General features: G+C 41.8%; 1 protein-coding gene and 1 non-coding gene across 5 annotated transcripts in view; one reads left to right on the top strand and one right to left on the bottom strand.

Moving 5' to 3' along the window:
• LOC132691680 (vegetative cell wall protein gp1) overlaps nt 1-20863 on the bottom strand; it is a 45396-nt gene that overhangs the window by 15948 nt on the left and 8585 nt on the right. The window lies entirely within an intron of this gene.
• Nucleotides 9112-9297, top strand: LOC132693523 (U2 spliceosomal RNA). Its single transcript, XR_009616866.1, has one exon. It is a non-coding gene; the product is annotated as a U2 spliceosomal RNA (small nuclear RNA).

The following is a 20863-nucleotide window of genomic DNA, read 5'->3' on the forward strand; positions in this document are numbered from 1 at the left end:
CACAGACCTCACGGTCTCACGGACCGCGAGATCATGACCTGAGCCGAAGTCGGCCGCTTAACCGACTGAGCCACCCAGGCGCCCCTCTCTCAGAACTTTTAGAATACTGTTTCCGGGGCACCTGGGTGGCCCAGTCGGTTGGGCGTCTGACTCTTGGCTTCAGCTCAGGTCATGATCTCACAGTTTGCAGGTTCAAGCCCCGCATGGGGCTCCGCACTGACAGTGCAGGGCCTGCTTTGAGTTCTCTCTCCTTCTCTCTCTGACCATCCCCTGCTCGTGCTTGCTGTCTCTCTCTCTCTTTCTTTCTCTCTCTAAATAAATAAACTAAAAAAAATTTTTTTTTAATAACTAAAATATCATTTCAAGTGAGAAGAGAATCACACTTATATATTTATTGGAATGCATCAAATAATTAATTGATTTAGAGAAAAATATCATTAAATGGTCCCTTCCAGGAACAGAATATGTCTTTTTATTTATATGTCTTTGTATATGTCCTTCAGAAAAGTTTCATAATTTTCTTCTAATAGGGCTATTCATTTCTTTTTATTTTTTTTTAAGCTTATTTATTTATTTTGAGAGAGAGAGAATCCCCAGCAGGCTCCGCACTGTCAGCACAGAGCCCAATGCAAGGCTTGAACTCACAAATCTGTGCTAAAATCAAGAGTCAGACGCTTAACCAGCTGAGCCACCCAGATCCCCAATAGGGCTATTCATTTCTTATTAGATTTGTATTATTCCTGGATATTCAAGAAGGTGCTAACAAATTGCTGGTAGCATGAATGAATGTGTCCTCAAGGTTCTGCTCGAGGGGCACCTGGGTGGCTCAGTCGGCTAAGCATCTGACTTCTGCTCAGGTCATGATCTCGCAGTTCTCGAGTTCAAGCCCCATGTCGGGTTCTCTGCTGTCAGCGCAGAGCCTACTTCGAATCCTCTGTCTTCCCCTCTCTGTCCCTCCCCTGCTCGTTCTCTTTCTCTCTCTCTCTCTCTCTCTCTCTCTCTCGAAAACAAATAAACATAAAAGGAAAAAAAAAAAATCCTGCTCGAGCCTGAATTGCTGAACTGTGACAGTGGTAGGATTCAGCCTGTTGGATGCAGGGTCCCCAGCAGGAAGGGGGCATGTGAGAGTTCAAAAGTCTGTCAGGATGTACTCATCCTAGGAAAGAAAGAGAGGTGTGTAAAGTTTGGGTCGGTGATGATCTCTCAGTCATCGGAGGGAAAGATCACATTAAATTGTCTAAAACCTAAAGAAAGAGAATGTAATGAATAAAAATGGAAACTCTGTTTATATACTAGACCTCTGGAAAAGATGATTCTAAAGTCAATACACGTAAATAAGAAAGCAAGAGGCAGTTTTTGGAAAAACAAAACAAAACAAAAAAGTAGTGAATATAGAATTGTCCTACTAAAAACACATGTTATTAAAACACAACAATTAAAATATTTTGATATTGGGATGCAAATAAACAGAAAAATAGAGCAGGATAAAAAGTCCAGACATTAGCCAAAATATAGGTGGGATGAAAGTAAATCTCATATCAACAAATGGTATTCGGACAACTGAGAAGAGATTTGGAAAGAGAAAAGTTTCAAACAATGTTCTCACTCTACACCAGGTTAAATTCAAAATAGATCAAATATTTACATGTAAGATGATGAAAATATGAAACCACTAAAAGAAAACGTGGGTGAATTCCTTTAAAATTTTAGAGCAGGGAAGATTTTTTCCTGGAAACTTCCAAATCAGAAACCATAGAAGAAAAAGTTGATAAATTGACTACATAAAAAAATTTTAAACTCCTCAACTGCAAATGTAAAAATCAAAGTAAAAAGAAAAATGGGATTGGGGGGCAAATTTTTAAATATTAATTTAATGTAAATAATGTTTATCATGGAAATTATACATTATAAGTGTACATTATAATGTAAATTATAACATTTCCCAAATATATAAAAAGCATGTAGGGGCGCCTGGGTGGCTCAGTCGGTTAAGCGTCCGACTTCGGCTCAGGTCATGATCTCGCGGTCCGTGAGTTCAAGCCCCGCGTCGGGCTCTGTGCTGACGGCTCAGAGCCTGGAGCCTGATTCGGATTCTGTGTCTCCCTCTCTCTCTGACCCTCCCCCGTTCATGCTCTGTCTCTCTCTGTCTCAAAAATAAAAATAAACGTTAAAAAAATTTTTTTTAAAAAGGCATGTAGAAACCAATAAGAAAAGACTAATAGCCCGATATAAAAATGGATACAATTACTTTGTAGAAATATGAATGGCCCTTCACCTATAAAATAGGTTTAATCTCACTTAAACAAGGGGGATAGGAATTTAAACAACACTGAATACCATTTTCAGTCTATGACTTTGACAACACGTTCTTTTGGCAAGTATGTAGGACAACCAGTATTCCCCCAAACTGCCAGTAGAAATGCAAACCGGCTCAGCAATCAGGAATATCTCAATCACAAATGTATTCACCTTTTGCCCTGGCATTTCCATATCTGGAAATGTGCTCTATAACGATACTCTTTGCTCCATGACTCTACCCTGATGAAGTGACATATGCACCAGATTATTCATTATGAGATTGTAACAGTAAAAAACTGAAAATAACTCAAGTATCCATCGGTAGAGCAAGGTAAATAAATTATGGTAATCCATCATGGAATATCATGTGGCATTTTTCACAACAGGGAAGTTTTTTTTGTACTGCTTCAGAAAATCTCTGCTCTATTAAGTGAAAAAAAGGAAAGGGCATGTCCTAGTTCACCAGGTCGACCCTATCAAAGCACCACAAACTAGGTGGCCTAAAACAACAGAAATGTATTGTCTTATAGTTCTGAAGGCTGGGAGTCCAAAGACAAGGTGTTGGCAGGGTCACCGGGCCCTAAAGCCTCTAAAGAAGGGTCCTTTCTTGCCTCTTTCAGCTTCTGTTCTCGGCGGGCAATCCTTGGCCTTCCTTGGCTTTGCAGGTGCATGACCCCAGCCCCCACCTCGGTCATCACACACCATTCTCCCTGCATGCCTGTGTCCAAATTTCTCTTTTCATAAGGACACTAGTCACACTGGATCAGGGTTTACCCTAATGACCACATTTTAACTTGATTACATCTACAAACATCCTATTTCCAAATTAGGCCATATTCACGGGCACTGGAGCTTAGGATTTCAACATATATTTTGGGCGGGGATACAATTCAACCCATAATTATCCAGAATAATACATAGTAAGCTGCCTTTTGTGTAAGAAAAGGTGACAAAAGGGGCACCTGGGTGGCTAGGTCGGTTAAGAGACCGGCTCTTGATTTGGTGCCCTATGCTGGGTTCTGAGCAGACAGTGTGGAGCCTGCTTAGAATTCTCTTTCTCTGCACCCCCCCTCCTTGTACTCTCTCTTTCTCTCTCTGTCAAAACAAATAAACTTGAAGAAAAAAAGAAAAGGAGACAAAAATATACTGCTAGCATTGATTCAGAAGTCCTAGGGGGGCCTGGGTGGCTCAGTCAGTTAAGCATCCGCTTCGGCTCAGGTCATGATCTCGCGTTCATGGGTTCAAGCCCCACGTCGGGCTCTATCCTGACAGCTCAGATCCTGGAGGCTACTTCGGATTCTGTGTCTCCCTCTCTCTGCCTGCCCTGGCTCATGCTCTGTCTCTTTCTCTCTCTCAAAAATAAACATTAAAAAAAAGACGTTCCAGAAAAATCTGGTACATATAGTATAATAATAATATCAGAAACTAATATAAGATTTTATCCTGGAAAGTGGGGAGTGAGGCAGAAATAGGCGAGAATGGAAACAAGATTATATGCTTTCTTACGTTGTTACTATATGTTATTTGTTATAATATGAACATTTCACTTTTTCAGAACACAAAAAACTAATTCAACAAAATCACTATGATACACTGAGAGCAAACGGCAACTGTATTTTGGGTCCAGGGTGACAGGATGGCATAGCATGACCTCAGGGGTGTCAACCCCTATGCCCAAACACACACTTCGATGGCATGGGGCCAAAGCAGTGCCGACAGAACAAACACCCACAGCTGAATTCCGAACTCGATGCTGAAACTTCAGAGTTCTGATGGGCCCCAGCAGCTTCAGGACCAGTTAGTCAGTAGCAAGAGAGTCTAAGGTAGGTAGCGATTCAACATCAAAAAGAGATAACGAGGAGGTACCTTTATGTGGCTTTTTTTACATTGCAGAGACCTCACCAACTGGTCAAGGCTGAGAGGATCTGTTTGTGAACACACGTGAGATGCTCCCTAAAAATTTCCATATGGGGCGCCTGGGTGGCTCAGTCGGTTGAGTGTCCGACTTCGGCTCAGGTCATGATCTTGCATTTGTGGGGTCAGAGCCTGGAGCCTGCTCCAGATTCTGTGTCTCCCTCTCTCTCTGCCCCTCCCCTGCTCATGCTCTGTCTCTCTCTGTCTCTCAAAAAATAAAATAAAACGTTAAAAAAAATTTTTTTTAATTTCCAAAAATAGGGGCACCTGAGTGACTCGGTTGAGCACCCAACTCTTGATCTTGGCTCAGGTCACGATCCCAGGGTCATAGGATCAAGCCCCACATTGGGCTCCATGCTGAGCATGGAGTCTGCTTGGGATTCTCCCTCTCTCTCTCTCTCTCTTTGCCCCTCCCCTGCTTGTGCATGCTCATGTGCTGTCTCTCTTTCAAAAAATACGTAAAAAAATAAATAAAAATAGAGGTGCCTAAGTGGCTCAGTCGGTGAAGTGTCAGACTTCAGCTCAGGTCATGATCTCACAGTTCATGAGTTCAATCCCTGCATCAGGCTCTGTGCTAACAGCTCAGAGCCTCAAGCCTACTTTGGATTCTGTGTCTCCCTCTCTCTCTGGCCCTCCCCGCCTTGTGCTCTCTCTTTCTCAAAAATAAATAAATATTTAATAAATAAACAAAAATAAATAAATAAAACAATTTTTAAAAACTTCAAGAAATAATTTAAAAGGATTTTGAAGGAGGCACAGGGCCTATGACAGGGAAGTGTTTATTACTACTGTTTATGTGATCCCTGGGGTTCAGTCCTGCCACGTTCAAGCTGTGTCACCTTGGGCAAGTTGCTTAACCACTTTATGCGTCAGTTTCGTCGCCTACAAAAACAAAGATCCCTTCCAATTTCCATTTTTGTACTCCTCCTAGAGGTGAGGACGCCTGCCCACTTCGTGTCAGGTTTGGCCATGCCAGCTGTCCGAGGGAATGAGAGAGGAAGTAATGGGCAACGTGTCTGGGCAGAAGATTTCGGAACTGTCACATGGGTCAGCCATCTCTTCTCCCTCCGCGATGAGACCAAAACAGGGGCTTTCCCCTTGACCTTGACACCGAGCGGCCGAGCAACAGCTGGCCTAAGGCCAACATCAAATAGGAGTGAGAAATGAATCTTTGCTGTTGAAAGCACTGAAATTTGGGTTTGCTTGTTACCACAGCCCTACCTAGTCAACACTGATGGAGAGATAGCACTTTCTCCCTCCTAGGGTTGTTGTGAGAATTAACAGACTTAGTTCATTAGAGCATTTATGACAGCATCTGACACGTAGTTATCACTAGCTAATGCTCGTGACTGTTCTTTTGATTAACATCATCATCAGGCTTGTGTGGTGACACATGACTGGATGAATGGGGAAAAATGAGTAAATCTTAATAAAATGCTAAGTTTTGCATTTACTGTATGCATACTTTACCTACACTATCTCATCTACAATTTTATATCAGTCGTGTGAGGTCGGTTTTATGAGTTCTGTTTCTTGTGTGTTTTTTTAATGTTTATATCATTTTGAGAGAGAGAGAGAAAGCATGAGTTGGGGGAGAGGCAGAGAGAGGGAGAACAAGGATCCCAAGCAGGCTCCATGCTGTCAGTACAAAGCCTGACATGGGTCTCCAGTCCACGAACTGTGAGATCATGACCTGAGCTGAAATCAAGAGTTGGCTGCTTCGCCAACTGAGCCACCCAGGCACCCCGTGAGCTGTTTAACAATGAAAAAAAACTGGGAAGTTGGAGAAGTTAAATGCAAGGCTACACAGAATAACAAGTAAGAGCTGGTATTCAAACTCGTTATGGTTGTCTCCTTCCAGTTTACTCCACAGCTCCCCTCTGACCTGGGACAATGTTGAGGAACTCAAAAAGTTTTCAACACTGTGCCACCCTCAAAGTGGCAGTTGCCCTGATCCAGTAAGCCCCAGTGACCCCCAGGAAGCAGGAATGGTATTCTCCCCTCAAATCACGGCATGAGGTTGCCTTCTTTTGTCTCCTTCTTTCTCAGCTCACTCACTCCCACCTCGTCCCTCCTTATCATCTCAGCAAGTCCAGAGCTGAATTTTCAGAAATTGAATTGGTAGAAAATGGAACAAGTAGAATAAGGGGCAGAGCCCATGGCCGTGACCTCCCTGCTCCCCCCACCTCTGCCATCCCATCCAACCAGACTGATCTCAACCGCCGCGCCCCCGGCTCCTGCCTCTTGTCTCCACTAGTGTCCACAGACCTGCTCTTTCAGGAACCTCTGTCCCTGAGGAAATGGGGACCATGACAACATACCACACCATGCAAGTGCCGTTCCCCTTCTCAGATACAGATGGGCCCTGTGACTCCTAATTTCTCATCAACTCAAATCCTCACAGTCTTTTCTCCACTCACTGGTCAGAGTGACCGTTCCAGAGTGATACCAAATCGTATTGCTTCCTGACTTCAAAGTTCCAGTGGCTCCTATCACACATGGAATAAATCCAACATGCTTATCATGTCACATGTTAACTGGTCACTGGATGCCACTCAACCTGATTTTTCCCTCCCTCTCTCTTTTGTTCTCAACATATTAGCACACTGTTCCCTTCTCTGTGCATGAATAAACAGGATCACATGAACAAGTAGTGACCAGGGAGAATAGGTTGCTTAGGAAACAGAAGAGAAATACTTAAGATCTAATTAGTCTCCTGATGGAAATCCAAAAAGCTATTGCATCCATAAAACAAGAACAGGTCCCTATGAAACAAAAATAGAGAGGGCACACAAGAAAAGAACCAAGAAAGATTTCTCACAAATTAAAGACATAAATATCAAAATAAAACATTCAATAGATAAGCTAACTCATAAAATAGAGATAAGATCCAAATTAGAGTCCTAAGAGCTAATATTAGAAAAATCTTACAGCAATTAAAGCAAAAGTAATAAGCAAGATATGAGACATATAAGATGACTCCGGATGGTCCAGCTCCCATATGGGAGATGTTCCAGAACAGAGAACACAGAAAATGAATGGAGGAAATAATCAAAGAAATAATAGAAGAAAAATGCCCTGATCTGGGGAAAACTGAAGAGACGTGGGTCTTCCAGTTTAAAAGGAGCACGAAAAATTAAGGAAGATGAATGAGAGTAAAAGATGTAAAACTAGACACATCCCAGTAAAATTAAAGCACATCAAAGAAAGGAAAGAGAATACCCAAAATTTCCCAAAAAAGAGAAAAAAAGTTCCTATGAAGAAATAACAACCTACTGGTGTCAGATCAGCAACAATGAATGCCACAAGAAAGTGAAAGGTTAACTTCAAGATTTTGAGAGAAAGTTTGGCAATGAGTATTCTACACCTGGCCCAAATTTCAACTGAATATAAGAAATGATTACCAATGCTTCCAAACAACTAAGGACCAGGGAAGCTAACCTTCATTGCACCATCTCTGGAAAAAAATTACTTGAGGAGTTATTTTAGCAAAATCAAAAGGAATTCCAAGCAAGAACATATATAATCTAAAAAATAGTACAATGCAGAAGTGCCTGGATGGTTCAGTCGATAAAGCGTCCGAATTTGGCTCAGGTTATGATCTCACGGTTCATGAGTTCAAGCGCTACGTAGAGCTCTCTGCTGTCAGCACAGAGCCTGCTTCAGATCTTCTGTCTCCCTCTCTCTCTGCCCCTCCCCAACTTGTGCTCTGTCTCAAAAATAAAATACACATTAAAAGCTTTTTTTAAAAATATTTAAAAAATAGTATAATGCATTCAAGAGAAGGCAAAAAAGAGATTCTTGGGATGACTGTAGGCAGCTTGTCTTGAAAAAAAGTGGCTCTAATTTAATCAGGAAGTCAGAAGTCTCTTAAAAAAAAACATGATGTTCATTCAATATGTATTTTGAATATGCAATTAAGATTTCACTCTTCTGTAGTCATGAAAGTAATAAAAACAATACAGCCCCAAGTAAAACAAAAACTGTCAAAGAAAGTCACAGAATATATAAGGCAAATTAAAATGTGAACCATTTTCGAGTAGTTGCTGGGGGGGGAAATTCCATTGACCTTGATGCTTGGAATTTTTTCCTTCAAGAGGTACAGATTCAAGGATATAGGATTGCATTTCCTTTTCTGTAGGTCTGATCACTCTAATTTTTTCTTTAGTGATTAATACCTTCAGAATCATTATATTGGACTCATTATGCTTAATTTGAAAATTAGTCTACGGACATGTAGACAAAGAACATAGAAGGCTTAACGACAATTAGAGAAAAATAATCCTTGACAGTAAAGAACTAAGGATGTCACTTAAGCCAAGCACAGATGAGTAAAAGGAAACATGGGGGGAAATTGTAAATACAGCAACTTTTGTGTTTTACTTATGGGCAACCGGTAAACAATGTCAAAAGTCAGTGTCAAAATTAGTTAACATACAACTACCTAAATTAGAGAAGTAAGGGAATGTTGGGGGGTGAAGAGGGAGGCGAGTGTGTTAAATTCAGGGAGTCAACAGATATTTGAAAGTTTACAAATCAATAAATAGAAATATATAAGCATGCTATTTAGAGTTTGGTAGTAAACAAGCAGAAAGAATTAATAATGTAATAGATAATAGATAATAATGTAAAGATTGCATTACAGCTGTAGACAGAACAATGATCCCCAAAGGTGTCTATTTCTTTTCTTTTTTTGTTTTTAGTAAATTTATTTATTTAGTAAATCAATTTAGTAACTAAAAACTTATTTAGTAAATTTATTTTGAGAGAGAGAGTGCAAGCGAGGAAGGGGCAGAGAGAGGGAGAGACAGAATCCGAAGCAGGGATTTCCTCTGCCTTTCTTCTACCGACAGGCTTAATTCCGTTTGTCTCTATTTCTTTAAAAAATTTTAAAGCACAATCGCTTCTCGGCCTTTTGGCGAAGATCAAGTGTAAAAAATCTTAAAGCATTTTTAAAAAAAAATGTTTATTTTTTATTATTTGTTTTGAGAGAGAAAACAAAAGGCAGAGAGAGAGGGGCAGAGAGAGAATCCCAAGCAGGCTCTGTGTTGTTTGCGCAGAGCCAGATGTGGGGTTCCATCCCACAAATCGTGAGATCGTGACCTGAGCCGAGATCAAGAGGTAGAAGCTTAACCAACTGAGCCACCCAGGTGCCCCAAGATGTCTCTTTCTTAATCCTTGGAACCTGTGACTGTTACCTTACATGGCAAAAGAGACTTTGCCAATGTGATTAAGCTACAGATCTTGAGGTGGGAAAATCATCCTTGATAATCGTAATGAACTCAGTATAACCACATGGGGCCTTAAGGAGGCAGAGGGCAAGAGTCAGAGAGGAGGTGTGACAGCAGCAGCAGAGAGTGGAGTGAAGGGGAAGGAAGGGGCCAAGAGCCAAGGAAGCTTCTAGAAGCTGGAAAACACAGCGAAAAGAATTCTCCCTTACGGTCTCCCAGAGGAACACAGATTTGCTGACACCTTGATTTTAGCCCCTAAGGTTCATTTTGAACTTCCGACCTGTAGCCCTGGAAGATAATAAATTTGTGTTCTTTGAGGCCACTAAGTTTGCGGTCATTTATTCCAGCGGCAACAGGAAACTAATATACTCTGAATGTGTTATTTATACTACTTTTTTAAAAGTTTAAAAGAGGAGCATCTGGGTAGCTCAGTCAGTTGAACGTCTGACTCGTGATCTCAGCTCAGGTCATGATCTCACAATTTGTCCAATGGAGCCCCGCATGAGGAGCTGCGCGGACAGCACCGAGTCTGCTCGGGATTCTCTCTCTCCCTCTCCCCGCCTCTCATTTTCTCTCTCTCAAGATAAATAATTCCAAAAAAAAAAAATAAACATTTAAAAAAACGCTTTAAAAATTTTAAAGAAATAGAAACAAACAGACGCAAGCCTGTTGGTGGAGGAAAGGTGGGAAATGGAATGAAATCTCACCGTCTTTTCTTGGTGAAGGCAGGAAAGGCCATGTTTTTATTTTGCGTATGTTAGTTTAAAATATTCCAGGAAGATCCGCTGTCATAGATACCCAAATGCTGGATTATTAGACATGGTTCTGTTTTGAAAGACTTCCAACCTGGTAGACCAAGGGTCCACTGCCCAAGGACCAAGCTAATGCCTGTGCATATGGATAGCTCTGAGGAATCGAGGCCCTATGAGAGGGTGATGGCCTCCCTCATGCCCATTGATTTAGAAATCAAGGTGGCCATCAGTCAGAAGGATTGGCAAGAGATCCCAGGACAGTGCCTAGGAGAGATGGGCGTAGCTCGGTTACAGCCAGGCAGGTAGGAGACCTCCTTTCTCTTAAGCCATCTCCCCTCTACTATTCCTCTGGGTGACTTCTTACCCCCATGCCAGCACTTGGCACTTGAGAAGAACCTAGCAGGATGACTCCTAAGCACATCACTAATGTATTCTGATATAGAGATTTGGAAAGTACTCTTGGTCTTACTGTGACCATCGAAAAAGGCACTCTTCACCCCTCCCCACCCCCCCCCCCCTTTAATCACAACTCTGTGCAGGGTTTAAAACCACCAGAGATGTCCTTGGTAGTTCAGGAAATCTTGCTGGTGTAACTCCAGTGAAATGTGATCTTTCTCCCACTGAAAAAGAGGAAAGGAAAGTGGTGACAGGGCAGGTGACAAGCCCAATTGGGAGTATAGAAGTGTAGCTGGGGGGCGGTGGGGGGACTAAAAGATTGCATTACAGCTCCTTTTAAAAACTTCTTTATCGTAACACTCAACACGGCTTGAAAGGATCTGCATTTCTCTGAGGCCCTCAAGTGTTGATGTTTCTCCTGCACCTGCCAAGTCACTCCTAAAACTGACATTCTTTCTTGCAGCCAATGGAATCATTCTATTAAAAATTAGAATGACAGTCTGTTGAGCGTCGGCCTTTGGCTCAGGTCATGATCTCACGGTCCGTGAGTTCGAGCCCCGCGTCGGGCTCTGTGCTGACAGCTCGGAGCCTGGAGCCTGCTTCAGATTCTGTGTCTCCCTCTCTCTCTGCCCCTCCCCTGCTCACACTCTGTCTGTCTCTCTCAAAACTAAAATAAAAACGTTAAAAAAATTTTTTTTAAAGAAAATAAAAACCTGGAATGAGTTAACAAAAAACAATTTGAATGAATAGACTTTGCACTGCATTGTTTCATGGAAGAAGAAGAAGAAGAAGAAGAAGAAGAAGAAGAAGAAGAAGAAGAAGAAGAAGAAGAAACAACCACTCAATTGGTGAATGCGTCCCAGGACAAAGACAATGTTTAATCAAAGCACAGGGAAAATAAAGTACTCAATCTAGGGACAAGAATGTCTCCTTTAAGGGACAGTTATTGTGTGGTTGATCCAACGTATAAACGGAAGGCTGAAGGGACGCTGAGCGATCAGTTTAAATCCATCATTGAGGCCGTCCCCCCAGTGAAGAAATGGCTTCCAAGCGAAGCCCAGGGATTGGCCCGAGATCTATTAGGTGGTAAGTGGCCAAGCCAGGAATTGAATGCAGATGTCCTGACTCCAAGCCCAGTGCTGCCTGCTTATCAAGCTGCCTAGCTGTCACGGAGACTTCGTGATGCCAGCTGTCTGTAAGTGTGTATCACTTCTGTTCACATTTTCTTAGCCAAAGCAAGCTGCATATCAATGAGGCAGGACATACAAGCCTGGGAGGGTAGTGAGTAAATGGGAACAATGATACAACCTGTACCAATTCCCTCTGTCCCTTTGGCCCAGCGGTGGTAGCAGCTGTTGATAATCTCTAAATCACCTCCCTGTCCTCCGCTTGGCTCCTCTACCCTCTAGGTCTCCGACCCCCTGCACTGCACTGGCGCCTCTCTGTTGAAATGTTCTAGTCGTTTCTGCCTCCTACTTAGGCCGACCGTGTCTGCCGCATCCACACGAGAGCACTGTCCACGTTTCTGGATGTGCTAGGCCCAGATAACAATATGTGGTGTGAATTTTGTTGAAGTAGCATATCTAAAAATACCACGTGAGTAACAATCATGACTGTGATCAAACTTGTGTCAGTGGGGGTTTGGTTCCATTCTGAGGGATGGAAAATTCAACGCAACGGTGGCGTGAACAAGAAAGAACTTTCTCGTGCACATAAACCAAGCCTAGAAATAAGTGACCAAGGGCCTGATTTGATAATTCTGTCTCCATCAGGCACGCAGGATGGTCACTTGGCTTCCACTTCACGCTCCAAGATGGACTATAGCAATAACAAAATGTTCTAGAACTCAGTAGTTCAGACGGCAGCCTCCCGCCACCCACACTTCCAATTATTTTGAAAGGCACTAATTGCCTGTATTAATTTTTTGTTTTGGCTTAAAAAACGTGTAAACAGACATAATTTATTGTATTTATTTTTAAATGTTTTTTAAAATTTATTTTTGATAAAGAGACTGCGTTGAGCAGGGGAAGGACAGAGACAGAGAGAGGGACAAAGGATCCAAAGCTTGCTAACAGCACAGAGCCCGATGCGGGGCTCGAACTCACCAACTGTGAGATCATGATCTGAGTCAAAGTCGGACGCTCAACCGAATGAGCCACCCTGGCGCTCACAGACACAATTCCAATTGGCCAAAACTCTGTACCTAACCACAGCTAGCTATAGAAGGGACCAAGAAACACTAATCTTTATTCTAGGCAACTATGTGTTTGGCTACAAAACAGGAGTTCCGTTATTAAAGAAGGAATAGAGGGAATGGACATCCAGAAAAAACAGCAATTTCGGGCACTCCCCACAAACATTTGTACAGGTTGATAAATCTCGAGTAACTATTTCTGCATTCAAAGCAGCTACAAGCCCCAGGGAAGGCAGCCATTTTTCGACTTGGATTTGAGAGGAGAGAACTTATTTTTCAGAACCCCGAAGCAGATGTGATCAACAAACTGTGCTCTCCTCTGAATTATAAAAAGAAATCAAGCAGCTAAACGACAAGTTGAAACAGAAGTTTGCTACAAATGCTATTATACTGATATTCACTAAAACTAATGTAGTCAATGTTTAGATAACACTTTTTTTTTTAGAATTTACAATTACTCTCATTAAATCCTCACCCAAAATTAGGAGTCTGTATTACCACCCTCATTTGAGAAATAGAAGGCTGACATTTAAAGAATTTAAATGATTCTCCCAAGTTTAAAAACAATGGACTAACAATAGTGTCCTCAGAGCTCAGAATCTATGCTATTCCTAACCCTGTAAGCAGGAGTTTGTGGAGTTTGACAAAGCCCTCCTGTCTCCATGTTAGCAGCAGATGATGATGACTCCCACAAAATCCCTGGGTGACACTGGAGATCTGAGCTACGTGGCGTGGTTGAGTCATTGAAAAAAAGATCTAGCCCTTTGTTGCAAATTTGTCTTTCTGTAAACCCAAGGGGTCTTGCCAAAAGCTACACTTTTTTCTAAGTGAGATGTGCAGGCAGTGATGCCTGGCAATCACAAATTCTCCCACATGCTCTGCTTCCTGAGACTGTTAGCCTGCTACTGACCATCTTTCTGCCTCAGTTTTTATACGCACTCCTTACACTGTTAGACCTTCAGGTGGCGGGAAGTTCTGTGTTTTTAAAAAAAATAAGAAGTACCACGCCCATGTTCATTGCATTCACAACAGCCAAGAGGTATAATTAATGGATGAATGGATAAAGAAAATGTAGCATATATATGCAATAGCATATTACACAGCCTTAAAAAAAGAAAAAAAATTCTGTCACACGCTATGACACAGATGAACCTTGAGGATGTTATACTAAGCGAAATAAAACAGTCGCCAAAGGACACAGACTGTGTGATTCAACTCGTATGAAGCATCCAAAGTAATCAATGTCATAGGAACAGAAAATAGAAAGGCTGTGCCCAAGGGATGGAGAGAGGAGGGAAGAGGGATTAGTTTTAATGGGTATAGAGCTCCAGTTTTGCAAGATGAGAAAGTTCTAGAGATCTAGAGATATGTTGCACAGCAAGGGAAATCTACTTCACACGACTGAGCTGTACACGGAAAAATGATTCAGATGAGAAATTTAATGTTAGGTGTTGTTTTAACCACAATTTTTAAAAAGAGAAAAAAATTGCAAGTAATACTGTACGAAGTAGGTTTCTCTAGGCGAGAAGTAGGATGCTGACCCAGGAATCACTGCACAGTTCAGAGATGCCAGTCGAGGCCGTAACTAGGCAACTAAGCCATAGCTTTGGGGTGCACCATGCTGAATCAGACTGGAACTCAGCCACCGAGGTTTTTAAGTCTTTGCAGCTGGATTGCATTAAATGCTGCCAGTGCAAATCTACAGAGAAGACAAGGAGAGGAGGTGCGTGAAGGCAGAGTGCTTTTCACGCCAAAGGTACCACATAAATATTTTTGCAGTTGAATTGATTGGACTCCTAATGGTATCTGGTGTTGACTCTTGATTTCAAAGGTGGTCTCCTAAGAACACACAGTCACGAGTTTCCCGTCACGGGCCTCCAATTGATCTTGACTCCACGACACTCGGGCTGTTTGTGTGGCTCATGGGTGTGAGCTGGGACTGGCTCTCCAGTTCTGCTTTTCCCTGGAACTGGATCCTGGGTCCACCCTCCTGATTTTGTCTCTTCCTCCAGATTAGATTTGCTGGCTCCCTCTACTTTTCCCCTCTGCCCTAGTGAACTCCATCTATTCTATACTTTTCCTCTTGCTCCATCCCCGGTTTTATGTTTTCAAAGCTTGGACCCAAAATGCGTTACACTTAGCACAAACCCTGGGATTCATTAGAACACAGTGCGAGGAGCGAGGAGCGTTTAGCATCTGCATACAACAGCCAATGAAGGTCTGATAATGAGCCTTCTATGCAAAATAAGGACCAATAAGCCATTCTTAGAACCGTAGGACTACAATGGCTGTGGAATCCTTAGTCTCAGAGGGGGTGACTTTCAGGGAAAATCTGACCTATCTTCCTATTTTCAGATTTCCTATTTTCAAATTGTGGTAATCTGAAAATATGCAAATACAAGTTATCAGTGTCAGGCACGCAAATTAGCACAAAGGCACATAAAGGCCTGAAACTTGATTCATATTTTTTTATTAAAATAGGAAAGACCAGGGTGCATGGGTAGCTCAGTCGGCTGGATGACCGACTCTTGATTTCTGCTCAGGTCGCGATCTCACAGTTGTGAGATCAAGCCCCGTGCCGGGCTCTGCACTGGCTATGGAGCCTGCTCAAGATTCTTTCTCTCTTCTCTCTCCCTCTCTCTCTCTCTCTCTCTCTCTCTCTCTCTCTCTCTCTCTCTCCCTCTCCCTCCCTCTCTCTCTCTCTCTCTCTCCCTGCCCCTCCTCCACTTGTATCCCCCCAAAATAAAAATAATAAACATAAAAATACTTTATGAATAAAATAGGAAAGGCCATGCAAACCCTCTGCAGACCCTCTTCTTTGCCCTGATAATGTTTTATAATAATGTTTTATAATAAATATATTATTTATCATGATAGCATATTCATTCCTCTGCATGAGTTTTTCCGACGATGATAAACTGAGGCTGAAGTGATAGAAACATATTCTGTAAGACCCCCCAACAAGAGAGATCTCAAGACACAGCAATGTAGCTTCCAAAGGCAGAAGAGCAGCCTTCAGGTTGATTTCTGATCAGAGAGCCCAAGTTCTACCCTGGGCTCTGCCACTTGCCACCTATATGACCTTGGGTAAGCTCTTTAGTGACTCTCGAGCCCTGTTTCTGTTCATCTACTTAATGGGGATAAAAATACCACCTGCCTGATAAGAGCTGTCGTGACAAATCGATGTAAAGAAGATCAATGTAAAGCTCTTAGCACGGTAATTCTTAACACAGAGTAAGATTTAGGTAAGTGGAAATAGTGAAAGCAATATAGAACACCTGTTCCTGCCATGAGAGGGCAGGTTTTAAAAGAATTCTGAGAATTGACTATTGCACAGCTGCAATTTATACTCACGACAGTAGGTGGCACTGGTACCATATCTATGTAGCACTAGGTTGCCCCTGATTTGATTTTTTTTTTTTTTTTTTTTTTTTTACCACGTTCCCGCTCAGCTTTCTTTTCCAGGAATAGCAAGCAGTATTTTCCCCTTGATCTTTTTTTTAAAGTTTTTCTTTTTAAATGTTTATTTATTTCCTTTTTGACAGAGAGGGAGAGAGAGCAAGCCAGGGAAGGGCAGGGAGAAAGAGGGAGAGAGATATGCCAAGCAGGCTCCATCCACACTGTCCATGCAGATCCCGATGCAGGGCTCAAACTCACAAACTGTGAAATCATGACCTGGGCTGAAACCAAGAGTCAGATGCTCAACTGACTGAGCCACCCAGGCACCCCTTCCCCTTGATCTTTTAATTTGTGTTAAGCCTTCCTACTTTCATCGGCTATTTTTGGTTGCATAGCATAGTAAATTACACTGAAACCTTGGGTTGCAAGTAACTTGGTCTGCAAGTGTTCTGCAAGATGAGCAAACATTTCTGATAAATTTTAACTTGATGAACGAGTGATGTCTTGCAATACGAGTTCTGCAAGATGAGCAAACATTTCTGATAAATTTTAACTTGATAAACAAACGATGTCTTGCAATACAAGTAGCACATGATGGCGAATGTCATGTGATCCCAACTGAGCCAATGGTTCTTGAAATTTGCTTTGACATACAAGTGCTTCGGATTAGTGTTTCTGGAACAAATTATGCTCACGAACCAAGGTTTTTACTGTATTTCTATTTTAAAATGCAGACACAAATTGTCATGGGCTGATTTTGTGAAATTTTATTTTGAAGTTTTGCCCTCTTTCTAATGCATTCCCTAAACTTGACTGTATTATTCTACGTTGGGCATTGAAACAAGAATATTTTACATCTGTGGACATCTTTAAACCCAAGAGAGTTTCAAGCCCCTTTTTTCTAGGATATCATAGGATGTATTTATCAGAAGGAATGTTTGAAGAAAAGACTTTGAGCATGGCAAGAAGAAAACTACCAATACTTCTGAAATCATTCCTAAATTGCTTGATGGATATCCTCATGGTTAATTCAGCCGTGATGATAATTATATTTTCCAATTCGATTCGTGTTATTCGTGAATTTTATTTCCTATGCTGTTGCCATCTCAACTAAGTGCAGGTGATTCTCTCGCCCAGCTGAGAAGGTTCAGGGCTCTCTTGCATCACAGGGTTTAGAGATTCCCTAAGAGTTAACTCAGTCCCTAAGGGTAAGGAGGCTCACTCAGAGCCAACACGGGCTCAGTGCAAAACGTCTTTGTGCAACCACACCCCAAAGTCTTGTTTGCAACTAGAGTTCTGTGGTCTGAGCACAAAGGGTGGTTTGTGAGATCAACAACAGGGGCAGGGCTGGAAGTTCACACTGGCCGGGGAGGTGAACTCGGAGGGTCCCGCTAATGCCTCTTCGGGAAGCAGCCGCAAGAGCCTTGCAGGAGAATTCAGAATGACATCTTACAGCCCACCGAGAGGCCCATTCCACTTAAGAGGGCGCACTACTGACAAAACAATAGCAATCGGGCTGACCTGTTTAAGCTTCTCTGTGGCAAGTGAAATAATTTTGAAACTAAATTCTTTTCTGTGTGTAAAGATGGGGAAGTCTGGGGGTGGGGGAGGGAACTGAACTTTGCAGAAACTGAAATATCACGTGTTACCATGTGGTAGTAAATTTGGTGAAAGAGGCCAGTGGGTTTCTTTGGCCTGTGAAGTCCCCTTATGTATATATCAAAACAAGAGAAAAGGGTTAACTAGATGATACGATGAAATTCAGGCGTGAAAATACTCATTGTTGATTCCGTGAGCCAGTTTATATAATCAGCAAACAATAACAATTTGGTCTCCAAATCATGTCTCCCACTTTCTTGTGCTGGATAGAGCAATCCTGAATTCTGCTCTAACGGTGGTGTTACAGGACTTCGCTTCTTATTTCTGGTGAGTGGAAATACGTGACATATAGCCCTTAAGTGTGATGCTGTCTGCTTGTTTCCAAGATACACTCTGCATCAAGTTGAGGACGTTATGTCATTCTTAGTTTACTAAGAGTTTGGATCAAGAATGAATGTTAAGGGGCGACTGGGTGGCTCAGTCGGTTAAGCGGCAGGCTTCAGCTCAGGTCATGATCTCGCGGTCCGTGGGATGGAGCCCCGCATCAGGCTCTGTGCTGACGGCTCAGAGCCTGGAGCCTGTTTCAGATTCTGTGTCTCCCTCTCTCTCTGACCCTTCCCCATTCATGCTCTCTCTCTGTCTCAAAAATAAATAAACGTTAAAAAAAAAAATTAAAAAAAAAAAAGAATGAATGTTAATTTTAATCCAATGCCTGTTGAGTATCTATCCAGATGATCATTTGGTTTTTCTCTGAGACTTTTTTTTTTTACATTTTTAAAAAAGTTTATTTATTTTGAGAAGCGTGAGAGACAGAGCATGCAGGGATGGGGGGGGGGGGGGGGAGGCGGGGCAGAGGACCCAAGCTGGCTCCGTGGATGTGACACTTGAGCTCACAAACCATAAGATCATGACCTGAGCCGAAGTCAGTCACTTAACCAACTGAGCCACCTAGGCGCCCCGAGAGGCCTTTTGATGAGATGAATTCTGCTGTTAATTTCCTATTACCTAACTATTCTTCTATTTTGAGAATAAAACTGAAGTCATTTTGTATTGTTCTTTTCACGGAGTGTTTGATGAAATGCACTAATATTTCATTTTGGATCTCTATTTCCAGCTGTATTTGTATTGTATCTGCACAAATATCAATTTGCATTTTTTTTCCCTCCCACATTTTAACAGGCTTTTCTGCCAGGGTTATGTTGTTTCAATAAAAGACATGAGGAAGCATCCCATCTTTTCCTACGGAATAGTTTACAGTAAATTCTCAGCTGATCTCCTCTTGGAATACACAAAAGTATTTGCCTTTATATCTAAGCCTGCCATGTTTTTTAGATGTACTATTTTGACCACATTTTCTACGTCTTCTCTGCTATTTGGACACCTGAGGCTATCTACTTCTTGACTCAGTGTTGGTCATGTACATTGAATTCCATCTTTCATTGTGATTTTTACATTTTATGAAGTGAGAACCGTACAGCATAATCTCATGTAAACTGGTTTCCCTAACTCTGTGGTCCTACCTCCCTTTGTATTCCTCATTGTGCATATTTCCATTTTGCCTTTCTTGGATGGATCTACTACAGGTCTCTTCATTTTACTGGGATGCTTCCACTCCAAACAGCTTACAGAACATTAAGTAAAATCCATGGCCGGTGGAATTTTCCTGTTGTTCACATTCTCCGTGAACGGTAGTTTCCTGTCTTCAGATAACATCCTTCTCCGAAGAATTCTAACATTTGTACCCAGACAATGAATTGCAACAACAGTTTTACAAATAGGAAGACTGAAGTCAAGAGAGGCCTTTTTGGCAAATCACGGGGGAAATCAAAACACAGCTCCCCGGGGCCAGCGCTTGCCTGGCACTTGAAGTGTGGGCCAAGCCCAGTGAACAAGGACGAACATTAACAGTCAGATCATTTCTAAATGGAGTTCACCTTCACAAAGAACGTAAGTGAGTTTACTTCTCCTCCTAAAAGACTTTTTTGGGTAAGTGGTATGAGTGGTTCGGAGAAACAAACCCTGAGGCTGAATTTTATGGGAGGGAAAGGCTTGTTTAAATAAATAAGAACATTATGTCACAGGAACATGACTAAGAAACTATGTGAGTAAAAACCCCCAGGCACCGTCCTCCTGAAGCAGCTGAGCCAGGTGACTATTGCAAAGTATGTTGAGATACTTCCTCATCTTGAAAGATGTGAGCTCAGGAGTCTTATCCAAATGCAAGGCCAAATGATCTAGGGATGAAGCCAGCTGCTGAGCCTGAAGGCTGTTACTTTAAAACATTGTCTACGTTTTAAGGCTGAAGGTTGGTTAAGCTACCATTAATGGGCTGTGCAATCACACATTTGCTTGAGTCAAAGGATAGCTTTCAAATATCCAACTTTAAAATCTTGCTATCCAATGAACCATCCTTAAAACTTTGAGTCACTTTTATTGTGGCGATAACAACTCTATGCGAACGTGTAGGTTCTCCGAGACTAAAAAGACTGACATTCAAACACATGAATTCTGAGTCCAAGGACCATTAAAGGCAGCAAATAGCTGTCTCAATTTTAACGAGCTGAGGAACACGAAAGCATTTCAGAATGTTGCTTATCTATATATCCGAAGGATAGGAGAACAGGATATTGAAGAGATATCTGTACTCCCATGTTCACTGCAGTATTATTCACAATAGTCAAGACATGGAAGAAACCTGTCAATGAATAGATGGAAAAAGAGAATGGAGTGTATTTATGTACAGTGGAATATCATTCAGCCATGGAAATAGAAGGAAATTCTGCCATTTGCAAGAACATGGATGAAACTTGAGGGCATTCACCTAGCATTATGCTAAGTGAAATGAATCAGAGAAAGACAAACACTATAAGATTTCACTTATATTGTGAAATATAGTGTGGTATTTTTAAAAATTCAAACTATATTTCTACAGAAATAGAGTAGATTGGTGGTCACTAGGGTCTAGGAGGGAGGGGAAAATGAGATGTTGCTCAAAGGGTGCAAACTTACAGTTATAAGGTGGATAGGTTCTAGGAACCTATAAGCACAGCATGGTGATTATAGTTAATGATGCCGTATTA

Source organism: Panthera onca, chromosome B1 (assembly GCF_046562875.1).
Source record: "Panthera onca isolate mPanOnc1 chromosome B1, mPanOnc1 haplotype 2, whole genome shotgun sequence".
Classification (NCBI taxonomy): domain Eukaryota; kingdom Metazoa; phylum Chordata; class Mammalia; order Carnivora; family Felidae; genus Panthera; species Panthera onca.